Source organism: Lutra lutra, chromosome 3, assembly GCF_902655055.1.
Source record: "Lutra lutra chromosome 3, mLutLut1.2, whole genome shotgun sequence".
Lineage (NCBI taxonomy): Eukaryota > Metazoa > Chordata > Mammalia > Carnivora > Mustelidae > Lutra > Lutra lutra.
In genome coordinates, this window is record NC_062280.1 from 116,188,282 (window position 1) to 116,202,647 (window position 14,366).

Below are 14,366 nucleotides of genomic sequence, written 5' to 3' on the forward strand. Positions count from 1 at the left end.
GATACAAAGTGAAAGTCAAGCAAAGCTTTATTTCGCGCCAAGCATCGAGAATCAAACTGACCGGCCAGGGCTGTCTCTTGCAAAGAGGCGACCCCTCCCAGTCTCACAGACTAACTTTTATAGAGTAAAGGCCATGTGGTTGAGCCTGGCCACACACAAGTGGCCAATTGAATTACAAATTTACCCTATAATAGTTATTTGAACTAGCCTATCACTCTGGTCAGAATTGGCGCCCAAAAGGCAGGGCCCACATTCTTGGGTGGTTAGAGAGGTGCCTTCCTGATTGGATGTCTCCACCTGGCTTGGCTCATCCTTGGCGGGTAGGGAGGTAATACGTGTGTTTTCACTGATTGGACATTTCCACCTGGCCGGGCATGTCCTTGTATCTGGGCTCTGTTATCTCTGCCCAGCCTGACATGTCCTGGTATCTGTGCTCCGTTATTGAGGCTATTTGGCCGTATTTCACCAGTTCTGTTTCTAAGCACTTTCCTCTTGGGGGAAGGGGCAGGTTCAATCTAAGTTTACTGCATAAACAACAAAATGGCTCGCTCTGGCCCTAAGTAGGCCCTTACAAAACATGTCTGGGTCACAGAACCTTAACTAGTTAGCAGAATGCTCAGAAGGGTCTCACAACTGGAGACCACAAACCTGAATACTTGCTGATCAGGGGGCAGCCCCCAATCATTGCAGACCCTCTGTATCTACAGTGCCATCAGGTGTTCTGTGCAAATTCCTTCCACTCTTGTCCCTCTCTCCAGAAGGTGAGAACAGGTCAAGGACTGTTAGGTCCCCCAATAATGGGTCCATGATTAAAGGAGTGAGACTGATATAAAGCAAAGGTCAAGCAAAGCTTTATTTCATGCCAAGCATCAAGAATCAAACTGACCGGCCTCTTACAGAGAGGGCGACCTCTCTCTGTTTCACAGACTAGCTTTTAAGGGCAAAGGCCATGCTGTTGGGCCTGGCCACACACAGGTGGCCAATGAAATTGTAACACACAGAGAAAGCTGCACAGTCATGCTAGGTGACCAATTGAATTACAATTTACCCTAGTAGATACTTGAATTAGCCTATCACCTTGGTTAGAATTGGCGCCCAAAGGTGCCCAGAGGGCAGGGCCCATACTCCTTGGTAACTAAGGAGACAGTATGCATCCCCCACTGATCAGATGTCTACACCTAGCCTGACCCACGCTTGTATTTGGGCTTTGTTACCTGGGGCTGGTTTCCAGGACTTGTTTTTGAGTAAGTCCCCTGGGGGAAGAAGGGCAGGGACAGTTTAAGGGTTAAACAACAAGGTCATTGTTTAACCTGGATGGGAGTGTACTGGCTAAAATAAGTCCTTACAGTATCAGGCACATTGTCACCAGAATCTGGCTGGCTTTAAGCCCTCTGCTATTTATGCAAATGTTTCCTTCCCAGCTCAGCAGTATCTGTTAAGTGAGAAAAAAAATTCCCTCCCTGTTAGTAAACTCAGTTATGGGGCTCCATGACCGGGTTGTTGGGCCCTGAGGTAGGAGTCAGCGCTTAGTTCAGATTTGGAGCACTAGCCACCTGCTGCCCCTGGAACAGCCACTTTCCTCAACTCATGGTAACTGTATTGGTTTTCTCTCAAATAGAGACTTCTGTTTGGTCCATCAATAGCTATGCTTCTGTGTGAAGCATGGAATTGTGTGACTACTTGCTCCTCCACGAAGGGTCTTGGGACCCCTAACTCATAGATGAAAATTCATTTCTAGTCCACTCTGCAGATTTGCAAAATCACAGCTACACTCCAGCCTATTTCCCTGTTACCCACAGCCAGCTTCAGTGCTCAGTATTACTATTCAGGTTTGATCTCTTTTTACAGATATGGACCTGAGGCCTAGCATGGTCAAGCAACTTGCCTGAGGTCATGTAGGTAGTAAATAGTAGAACAGAAATCCCACCCAGATCTCTTTAAGGACCTCAGAGGTCTTCCCTCTAACACAGTCACATCAAGGCCCTGTGTGACTTCCCTTCTCAGGTTACCTGTGAGAAGTACCACGAGAGGCTTGTCTGTCCCAAACATGGCCCTGGTCAGTGGCAAGGAAAGATCCCAAGTAACAAGAGTGATGTTAAGGTTCAGGTCAGGTCTGCAGGGCTGGTGAGTCTGCAGTTGAGGGAAAGGCTGAGTGTGTCACTGCAGTGGGTTTCACCAGACCTGCCATCAGGAGATCCTAAGGGGCTACTGGCTCACATCCCCAAAGAAACTGTGGGTGAGAAGGGGAGGTGAGAGGAAAATCTGGAATCAGTGAGGAAAACTGGAGAAACTAAAGGTGATCCTGAAGTGTCTTGTAGCTGGGAGAAGAAGGTGGGGCAACGTGAGAATGGGCTTGAAGAAAGTTTTTTACCTGTTCTGCTCTTTTCCCATCCCATACCCTATGACAAATGCTGTCCAATATTTCCCAGGTGCCAGTATGTTGCAGGGTGGCCATATCAACTAGTGTGTAGGTCCAGATAGCCACCTTGAGTAAGAGCCTTCTGTGTCCCCACTTCTACCCTTCCTTGCAGGGTCCTCCATAATTTCTTCTAAGGACTTTAAACTTGAATTCTGGCTATAGGAGTTGCCTGGCAGGAGGCATTATGGAAGAGAAGTTAAGAGTGTCTTTGTGGTGCCTGGGATCCTCTGCTCTGAGGTCACCCCTCCTTTTCTTTGAACTCATCGGGACTGTAAGGACGTATTTTATATTTTTATTTTAGCCAGAGGCTTCCATTGAGGTTAAACAATAACTTTGTTGTTTAACCCTTAAACAGTCCCTGCTCCCTTCCCCCAGGGGACTTAAAAACAAGTCCCAGAAAACAGCTCCAGGTAACAAAGCCCAGATACAAGGGTGGGTCAGGCCAGGTGGAGACATCCGATCAGTGGGGGTGCATACTATTGAAAGGGTCCATAGACAAAAGGACAAGACTGATACAAAGCGAAGGTCAAGCAAAGCTTTATTTCACACCAAGCATCGAGAATCAAACTGACCGGCCAGGGCCGTCTCTTGCAAAGAGGCGACCCCCCTCCCCAGCCTCGCAAACTAACTTTTATAGAGTAAAGGCCATGTGGTTGAGCCTGGCTACACACAGGTGGCCAATTGAATTACATTCTACCCCATAGTAGTTATTTGAACTAGCCTATCACCCTGGTCAGAATTGGCACCCAAAAGGTAGGGCCCACATTCTTGGGTGGTTAGGGAGGTGCTTTCCTGATTGGATGTCTCCACCTGGCCAAACATGTCCTTGGCGGGTAGGGAGGTAACACGTGTGCTTTCCCTTGATTGGACATTTCTATCTGGCCAGACACGTCCTTGAATCTGGACTCCGTTATCGGGGGCTATTTGGCCATAATTCACCTATTCTGTTTCTAAGCGCTTTCCTCTTGGGGGAAGGGGCAGGTTCAATTTAAGTTTACTGCATAAACAACAAAATGGCTCGCTCTGGCTCAGTAGGCCCTTACACTATCTCCTAGCTACCAAGGTGATGGGCTAGTTTCCATGGCTACTGTGGGGTGAATTGTAATTCAATTAGCCACCTGTGTGTGGCCAGGCCCAACCACATGGCCTTTGCTCTATAAAGTTTGTCTGGAAAGCAGGGAGGGGTTGTCCTCTGTAAGGGGCATCCCCAACCAGTCTGTTTGATGGTCGGTCTGATTCTTGATGCTTGGCAGGAAATAAAGCTTTGCTTGACCTTCGCTTTGTATCAGTCTCGCTCCTTTAATCACGGACCCATTATTGGGGTACCCATATTTGGGGGGACCTAACAAGGACTTCTGTCCTTCTCTGATGCACAGTACCAAATAGTGACAGAGTAGCTGCTAACCCATTGGGAATGTGAGCACACATGCAAAAATTATTATATACCTGTGAAATATGAAGACCGCCTAGACATACAACAGAATGAACATTATATATTATTTGAAATAAAAGTAGTGGAAGAGACAGACTCCAGAAAAGTAATAAACACAATAAATCTCTCCTTCTGGATATAGGAAAATATCACTAGCAATAAGACCCAAGAAAACCACAGGAAAGAACCAAGTCAAAATATTGCATATGAGAAATAGAATGGTTGAATTAAAGGGCACAATAGATTAGGTAAATAACAGGATAAACACAGATCAGAGAGGCATGCAATTGCTATTTTCTGTGGACATTACAGAAGTATGGACTTTGGAGTTGCCACACTTATGGTAGGATCATTTGTGGAATTTCTTTATCAAAGAACTAATTATCAAAGTATGATGGGGTATATGGAGAAGAGGAAGCTGGTTCAGTAGCCTGGCATAAGCAGAAGCAACAGAGCTTTTGTCAATTCCCATTGCCATTCTCACCCCCTCCCCCACTGTTCCCACCACCCCACCACTGCCAGCCCTAAGGGACAGGGTAGGGAGAATGAGGAGCAGGGATCAGCAGCTGAGGGATACAACTAAGTGAAGAAAACTCACAAATAGGGTTTTCATGGAAATAAACACTGTGACCACTCTAATCCCTTCCTCAGTTCTTTAGCTGAGGCTCTCCACTGGCTGAACCCATGTAGCCAGTGAGCACAGGAGCCTGTCAGACCTTTCTTCTTCCCAATTCCATCCCACAGAAGTACTGGGATGGGTGGAGAGTTTGCCTGGAGGGACAAACAAGAAGTAACTGCTATAGGGAAGTCTAGATTTCTAAACCCCATTCTAATGCTTAAAAAAATTAATTGAATGTTTTCACTAATTTATTAAAAAATCTTCATGGGACACCTGGATGGCACAGTAAGTGGAGTATACAACACTTTTATTTTTTACATATTTAAATTTAAATTAATGAACATATAAAGTATTATTGGTTTTAGCAGTAGAGAACTGTGATTCATCAGTCTTATATACTACCCAGTGCTTATTACATCACATGTCCTCCCTAATGTGTGTCACCAGTTACATCACCCCTTCCCACTTCTTAACCTCCAGCAACCCATAAGTTTGTTTCCTATCATTAGGAGACTATTATGGTTTGTCTGTCTCTCTCTCTGGTTTTGTCTTATTTATTTTTTCCTCCTTTCCCCTATAATCCTTTGTTTTGTTTTGTTTTTTTCTTAAATTCCTCATATCGATGAGATCATATGATAGTTGTCGTTCTCTGATTTACTTATTTCATTTAGCATAATATGCTCTAGTTCCATCCATGTCATTGCAAATGCCAAGATTTCAATTTTTTGAAGGCTGCAACATATTCCATTATATATACCACAACATCCTAATCCATTCATCCCTCAACGGACATCTGGGTTCTTTTCATGGTTTGGCTATTGTGGACCTTGCTGTTATAAACAGTGGGGTCCGCACGCCCCTTTAGATCACTCATTTGTATTTTTGCAGTAAATACCCAACAGTGCAATGCTGGGTCATAGTGTGGCTCTATTTTCAACTTCTTGAGGAACCGCCATACTGTTTTCCATAGTGGCTGCTCCAGCTTGCATTCCTGCCACCAGTTTAAGAGGGTTCCCCTTTTCTGCATCCTCACCAATATCTGTTGTTTCCTGACCTGTTAATTATAGCCATTCTGAGGTAGTGTTGGATCCTATTGGCTAGTATTTTGGTGAGAATTTTTGCATCCAAGCTGATCAGAGATATTGGTGTGTAATTTTCCTTTTTGGTGGGGTCTTTGTCTGGTTTTGGGATCAAGGTAATGTTGGCTACAAGGGAGCCTGGGTGGCTCTGTCAGTTAAGCATCTGTCTTCAGCTCAGGTCATGACCCTGGAGTCCCAGGATCGAGTTGTGCATCAGACTCCGTGCTCAGGAGGGAGTCTGCTTCTCCCTCTGACTCTGCTCCCTCTTGTGTTCTCTCTCTCTCTCATTCTCTTTCTCTCAAATAAATAAATAAAATATTTTTAAAAAAAGTAATGCTGGGGGCGCCTGGGTGGCTCAGTGGGTTAAGCCGCTGCCTTCGGCTCAGGTCATGATCTCAGGGTCCTGGGATCAAGTCCCGCATCGGGCTCTCTGCTCGGCGAGAAGCCTGCTTCCCTCTCTCTCTCTCTGCCTGCCTCTCTGTCTACTTGTGATCTCTCTCTGTCAAATAAATAAATAAAAAAAAAAAGGTAATGCTGGCCATAGGAAGAGTTTGGAAGTTTTCTTCCCATTTCTATTTTTTTGCAACAGCTTCAGAAGAATACATATTATTTCTTCTTTAAATGTTTGGGAGAATTCCCCTAGGAAGCCATCGGCCCTGGGCACCAGTTTGTTTGGAGATTTTTGATTACTGCTTCAATGTCCTTGCTGGTTATAGGTGTGTTCAGGTTTTCTATTTCTTCCTGTTTCAGTTTTGGTAGCTCATGCATCTCTGGGACTGCAACCATCATCTCTTCCAGATTGCCTAATTTGTTGGCATATAGTTGCTCATAATTGTTTGTATTTCTTCAATGTTGGTTATGATTTCTACTTTTTCACTCATGATTTTATTTGGGTTCTTTCTCTTTTCTTTTTGATAAGTCTGGCCAGGGATTTACAGTCTTTTTTTTTTTTTAAAGATTTTATTCATTTATTGACAGAGATCATAAGTAGTCAGAGAAGCAGGCAGAGAGAAAGAGGAGGAAGCAGGCTCCCCGCTGAGCAGAGAGCCCGACACAGGGCTCGATCCCAGGACCCTGGGATCATGACCCGAGCCGAAGGTAGAGGCTTTAACCCACTGAACCACCCAGGCGCCCCAGCGATTTAGTCTTATTAATTCTTTCAAAGAACAAATTTCTAGTTTCATTGATCTGTTCTGCTGTTCTTTTGGTTTATATTTCATTGATTTCTGCTTTAATCTTTATTATTTCTCTACTCCTCTTGGGTGTAGGCTTTATTTGCTATTCTTTCTTCAGCTCCTTTAGATGTAAGGTTAGGTTACATATTTGAGACCTTTCTTATTTCTTGAGAAAGGCTTGTATTGCTATATACCTCCCTCTTACTATCTTTGCTGCATCCCAAAGTTTTTTTTTTTAAAGATTTTATTTATTTGAGAGAGAGACAGTGAGAAAGAGCATGAGCAAGAAGAAGGTCAGAGAGAGAAGCAGACTCCCGTGGAGCCGGGAGCCTGATGTGGGACTCGATCCCGGGACTCCAGGATCATGACCTGAGCCGAAGGCAGTCGTCCAACCAACTGAGCCACCCAGGCGTCCCATATCCCAAAGGTTTTGAACAGTTGTTTCATTTTCATTTGTTTCCATGATTTTTAAAAATTCTTTAGTTTCCTGGTTGACCTATTCATTCATTAGTAGGATGCTATTTAGCCTCCAGGTATTTGTATTTTTTTCAAATTTCTTCTTGTGATTGAGTTCCAGTTTCAAAGTTCGTGGTCCAAAAATATGCAGGGACTGATTCCAGTCTTTTGTTACTGGTTGAGGCCTGATTTGTGACCCACTATTTGATCTCTTTCAGGGAATGTTCCATGTGCACTTGAGAAGAATGTCTATTCTGTTGCTTTAGGATGGAATGTTCTGAATATATCTTTGAAGTCCATCTGGTTCAATGTGCCATTCAAAGCCCTTATTTCCTTGTTGATCTTCTGCTTAGATGATTTGTCTCTTGCAGTGAGGGGTGTGTTAAAGTCCCCTACTGTTATGTAGGATGTATTTCTATGATTTTGTTATTAATTCCATTATATATTTGGCTCATACCATGTTAGGGGCATAAATATTTACAATCATTAGATCTTGTTGGATAAACCCTTTAATTATGATATATTACCCCTCCTCATCTCTTATTATATTCTTTGTTTTAAAATCTGATTTATCTGATACAAGGATAGCCATCCCAGCTTTCTTCTGATGTTCATTAGCATGACAAATGATTTTCCACCCCCTCACGTTAAGTCTGGAGGTGTTTTGGGGTATAAAATGAGTCTCCTGCAGACAGCACATTGATGGGTCTTGTTTTTTGTTTTTTTTGTTTTTTCAATCTGATACCTTGTGTCTTTTGACTGGGGCATTTAGTCCATTGACATTCAGAATAACTACTGAAAGATATGAATTGAGCATCATTATATTACCTGTAAAGTGGCTTTTACTCTATATTGTCTCTGTTCTTTCTGGTCTATGTTATTTTGGGGCTCTTTTTTTCTTAGTGGATTCCTTTTAATATTCCTTGTAGGGCTGTTTTGTGATCATAAATTCTTTAAGTTTCTATTTGTCCTGGAAGGTCTTTCTTTCTTTCTTTCTTTCTTTCTTTCTTTCTTTCTTTCTTTCTTTCATTTCTTCTTCTTCTTCTTCTTCTTCTTCTTCTTCTTCTTCTTCTTCTTCTCCTTCTTCTTTTTTTTTTTTTTTTTAAATCACTCCTTCTATTTTGAATGACATGTTAGCTGGATAAAGTATTCTTGGCTTTATATTTTTCTCATTTAGCACCCTGAATATACCATGCCAGTCCATTCTGGCCTGCCAGGTCTCTGTGGATAGGTCTGCTTCCAGTCTAATGTTTCTACCCTTGTAGGTTAACTACCTCTTGTTCTGAGCTGCTTTCATTATTTTCTTTTTGTCCCTGAGATTTTTAAGTTTTACTATTATACGATGGGAGTGTTGACTTATTTTTAGTGATATTTAGGGGAGTTTTCTGTGCCTTTTGGATTTTGATGCTTGTTTCCTTCCCCAAATTAGGGAAGTTCTCCACTATAATTTGCTCCAGTGTACCTTCTTCTCCTCTTTCCCTTTCCTATTCTTCTGGGATCCCAATTACTCTAATATTGCTTTGCTTTATCATATCACTTTATCCCTCGAATTCTCCCCCCATGATCCAGTAGTTGTTTATCTCTCTTTTTCTCAGCATCTTTTTTTCTCCATCGTTTGGTCTTCTGCATCACTAATTCTCTCTTCTTCCTCTTTTATCTTAGCAGTTAGAGCCTCCAATTTTTTTTTAAAGGTTTTTTATTTATTTATTTGACAGACAGAGATCACAAGTAGGCAGAGAGGCAGGCAGAGAGAGAGGAGGAAGCAGGCTCCCCGCTGAGCAGAGAGCCCGATGCAGGGCTCGATCCCAGGACCCTGGAATCATGACCTGAGCCGAAGGCAGAGGCTTTAACCCACTGAGCCACCCAGGCGCCCCAGGGCCTCCAATTTTTTATTGCATCTTATTAATAGCCTTTTATATTTCGACTTGGTTAGATTTTAGTTCTTTTATTGCTCCAGAAATGGATCCTCTACTGCCTTCTGTGTTTTTTTTCAAAGCCAGCAACTAACTTTATAATCATTATTGTGAACTCTGGTTCCAACATCTTAATTATGTCCATATTGATTAAGCCCCTGGCAGTCAGTAATGTCTCTTGTTCTCTTTTTTGAGGTGAAATTTTCCATCTTGTCATTCTGTCCAGAGAATAGAAGAATGGGAGAGCAAAACACTAAATGGCAACAATATCCCCAGAGATTTCAAAATTCACTAAACAAATCGGATGAGACCTAAAGCCAAGGAAAAGAAAAAAAAAGAGAGAATATAATCAGACAAGTGAACAGAATAGAGAAAGACATTGGAATCTGTGTGTATAAAACTAGAACTCAAAAGTGTAAAAAAAAAGAAAAACATACATGTATAAAAATAAGGTTAAATACAATGAAAGGATAGAATATAATTACAAAAATAAAAATTAAAAGACAAGAAAAACAAAAGAGAAAACATCACCCCCACTAAAAACAAAAGGGATATAGACAGACAGGTGAACAGGACAGAGGAATACACTATTGCCTGAGTGTATTTTGGTCAGTTCGTTAGAAGAAACTACATCTCAAAATTGTAAAGAAAGAAAAACTTGTATATCCAAAATAGGATTAAATAAACTAAATATATTGAAAGGATAAAACATGGATGTACAGATGAACATTTAAAAAGACTTTAACAAGGGGTGCCTGGGTGGCTCAGTGGGTTAAGCCTCTGCCTTTGGCTCAGGTCATGATCTCAGGGTCCTGGTTTCAAACCCCACGTTGGGCTCTCTGCTCAGCAGGGAGCTTGCTTCCCCATCTCTCTGTGCCTGCTTCTCTACCTACTTGTGATCTCTCTCTCTCTGTCAAATAAATAAATAAAATCTTTTAAAAAAGAGAGACTTTAGCAAAAAATTTAAAAAACCCCATAAAAACAAACAAACAAAAAAAGGAATAAGGAAAGAAAAACAACAATAAAAAAATATGATCCAACAGATGAATAGAACAGAACTGTACACTAGATTTGGGGTGTATTTTGGTCTATTAGAAGCAACTGAATTCCAAAATTGTAAAGAAAAAAACATATATATTAAAAAAAAGATGACATACAATGAAGGGACAGAGTATAACTGTAAAATGAAAATAAAAAAAGATTTTAAGGAGTTAATAAGGGCAACCCTGTTAGGTCCCCTTCAAAGTACTATCATTTTGCTATTGCTCAATAAACTTGCTTTGCTGCCATGGGGGAGGCAGGGGGGGGCAGAAGGAGTTGATAAAATAAGAATTTGGTTGAAAAAGGAAAGAAATGAAACAAAATTAAAGCTGAAAGACTTAAGAACCATGGGGGGAAAGCCATGAATTCTCTGTGCTATATTAACCTAGCCCTGGAGTTTTGCAGTTCTCAGTCATTGGTAAATTTGGTCTTGGCTGTGTGTTCTTGCTGATCTTCTGGGAGAGGGGCCTGTTGCACTGACTCTCAAGTGTCTTTGCTCCATGGGGAATTGTACCACCCTTGCCAGGGCCCAGGCTAATTAATCTGCTGCAGTTTGTTTTATGTGGTTTTTGATCCCTGAAGGCTTTCTGTGCAGCTTTATAGGATGAGAATGAAAAGGATGTCCTCCCAATGTCTGACCCCAGAGCCAAAAGTTTGGGGCTTCACTCCTTAGTGAGCCCTCAGAGAAAAACAGTCAGTCACACCTGTTTCCATGGTCTCCAGCCACACTCGATGCTCACTGGCCTGGGAGCAAGTGTTTCTATCTCAGGCCCATGCCCCCATTCTGAGTCTCCAAACTCTACAGACTCCTGTGGCCCTCCTGAGACGTTCCTCCTGGGGAAGGACATGGGGGTCTTGCCAGTTATTCAGCTTTTTGGGCATCTACTCAGAGATGTGGCCTGACTGTGCCACGGTAGGCACTTGAGTTGAGAGCCTGCTCCTGGGCTCATTCTTTGAAGCCAGCTTTCCCATTCCAATGCCTGGGATCTTTACCCCACTCAGGCACCCCTATTCTTCCTGTGTCCCCAAGCATCCTGAGACCACACTGTCCCAACAAGGGTCCTTCCCCTGCTTAGCAGCCTGAGTGGTGTCCTTCACCAGTGCAAACTTTAAAAGTTCTAATTTTGTGCTCCACCACTATATCACTTACTGGTAGCCATCTGACAGAGGATCCCTCCCCGCACAGTCTATCTTCCCATATATTATCTGGGATTCACTTCTCCACAGCTCCTACCTTGCAGAAAGTGATCACTTTTCTATGTCTAGAGTTATAGCTATTATTTTCTTAGATCTCAGGTTAAGCTCATAGGTGTACAGAATGTTTAGATAGCTATCTAGTAGAATTCCTGGGACTAGAAGAAACTAAGGTCTCTTACTCTTCCTCCATCTTGGACACTCTTTCAGCATCCAACACTTGATGTTGGGGTTGTGAATTTGAGTCCCACATTAGGCATACAGATTACTTTAAAAATAAAATCTTATATAGAGAGGTACTCAATAATAGAGGGCAAACAAAATAGAACAAACCATTATAGATGGTTACCAGAGGAGAGGTGGGTCATGGGTTAAATGGCTAATAGGGATTAAAGAGGACACTTGTGATGAGCACAGGGTGTTATATTGAAGTACTGAATCTCTGTATTGTATACCTAAAACTAATATTGCACTATATGTTAACTAACTAGAATTTCAATAAAAAGGCACAAAAAGGGGCACCTGGGTGGCTCAGTGGGTTAAGCCTCTGCCTTCAGCTCAGGTCATGATCTCAGGGTCCTGGGATGGAGCACCACATCAGGTTTCTGCTTAGCAGGAAGCCTGCTACCTCCTCTCTCTCTGCTTGCCTCTCTGCCTACTTGTGATCTCCATCTGTCAAATAAATAAATAAAATCTTTTTTAAAAAGGCACAACAAAGAAAAAATAAAGTCTTAAAAAATCTTCATAAAGGTATTGAAGAGGTAGAAAAATAGCAGGGATCTGATAGGCCAAATTCTGAGAGAAAGCCTGCAACTGGAGTATAATCAGAATATCTGATTCCCAATGTTCTTTATGCTGCAAGGATATTCTTGGAGTTCATAACTGGGCTTCAGGAGATATCTGCAGAGGCTGCAGGAAGGAAGCTTATTATCTGGGTTCTTCAGAGAACAAATTGGATATCTATACACAAATATATGAGATATGTATCTATGTCAATATCTATCTATACATTGAGTGGGGGGGAGGAGGAAATTTATTTTAAGGAATTGGCTCATGATTATGGAGAGTACAAATGCAAAAACTGTAGGGTGGGCTGGCAGGCTCAGACCCTGGAAGAGCTGATATTGCAATTCAAGACTATATTAATCATATTTTTAATTTTCTTTATTTTATGGTGACCAGACATCTTACTAGAGGTTGGCAAGGAGAGCTGTTCTATTCATGAAGATAATAATCAACTGGTAACATACCTTTCATATGCAAACCAACCAATCCCAAGGCCTTACCTTAACACCTTCTTTATCTCACTCTCATCCAATGAAACCAATAGTTCTCTTATTCTAAATCACTGCAAAGGTAGGTGTCAGACAAATAAAAACCACCCTTATAGCCTAGAGCCGGTTGACATTTTTCAAACTGGCCGATCCTAGACTGTTTCCTCTGCTCTGCCTTGCTTTGTCCATGGAAACCACAGTAAAGGCTCTGGGTTATGCTTAACCTCACTCCTACTTCTGTCTCCTGACCAAACTGGTGTTTCATTACCTGTGTGAAGTGGCATGCCTCCTCTTCTTCCTGGAAAATGCAAGTAACAAAAATTCCTCAATGTCATTTGCATCTTTGTATCATCATACAGTCACTTCCATAAGTTAAAAATCCCACAGGTATTTTAACACAAAGTTCAAAGGTTGTTAGGCTGGAGACCTATGAAGAGAGAATATTACAGTTCAAGTTTGGAGTGGTCAGCTGGTATAATAACCTTCTTCCTCTGGGACAGTTTGTCTTTTGTTGTAGTTAGGCCTTTGACTGATGAGGTGAGGGCTACTTGCATTACGGAAAGACCTATGCTTTACTCAAAGTCCATTGATTTAAGTATTAATCATATTCAAAATACACTCTTTCACAGAAATATCTAGGATAATGTTGGACCAAATATCTGGACACTGTGAACCAAATAGGTCAATACATAAAATTAACCATATCAAGAATTTTATAGGAAATGTTCCTCATATTACACCAGGATCCCAAAGAGCCTAACAAGATAAGACACACTGGTCTCAAGCCCAGGAGCATGCAGGGAAAGAGTGGAAAGGAGAAAGCAAAGGAACGGGTAGATGAGCCCTTGCAGTTTGATGAGCTAGGCATCTGTCAACCAACATCAAGGTATGAATGTCATTTGAGGTGGTCTGTGACTGATAGGGCTCCAGCCTCCTGGCTGACACAATGCTGAGTTGCTCTAAAGGAGGGTACATTCATTCCTGGTGTAAGGAATTCACTGTAATTTGTTTTGCCAAGAATAAAAACCAGAATATGGTCAAACAGAACCAACCATGAAAGGAAACAAAGCTCATGAAGTAACCAGAAGATATAAGATAAAGCGGAAATGGACAAAGATTTCAGACTTCATAAATGTCAAACATTTCATATACCTCTAATCATTTCCTTGCATCTGTTAACTTTTAAATATTCATTGCCATTGTATCTGTTATCACTTGCTGAATAACAGATAACCTCAAAACTACAGCTAGGACTATCACTTACAGCATGGCTCTCTTGACCAACTCTCCAGTGAAAATAGTGAAGATGATTTTTTTTTTAATGAAAGGGTATAGCAATGGTCTTATGGACATATAGCAAATGAAGGAAAATGTATTCAAGAGAACCTACAAAAACTTAGTAAGAACAGTAAAAGTCTGTGACACTTGAACCACAACCTACTTTTTTTCTTCACCATCCCCAGCTCAGCATGAAACAAATTCCACTCCAGATAGCTGTAGCCAAGGACACAGGGCTCTGTCCCCCAGTTTGAGGGTTACAGCATCCTCTTGCAAGAGGAAGGATGCCAGTCTTTCATCTTGAACTCAGCTGATTGTTGTCAAGGGGACGTTCCTGGCAAGTGTGGCCAAGATTGGACTCTCTACCATCCAGGCCCTACTCTGAAAGAGGCTCTTCCTGAGTATGGTGCACTGAAAATACTAGAACTCCACCTATCCTTGCTCTGGCCTGTAATGCAAATTGTCTAATGCTCAGTTTGGCAAGAT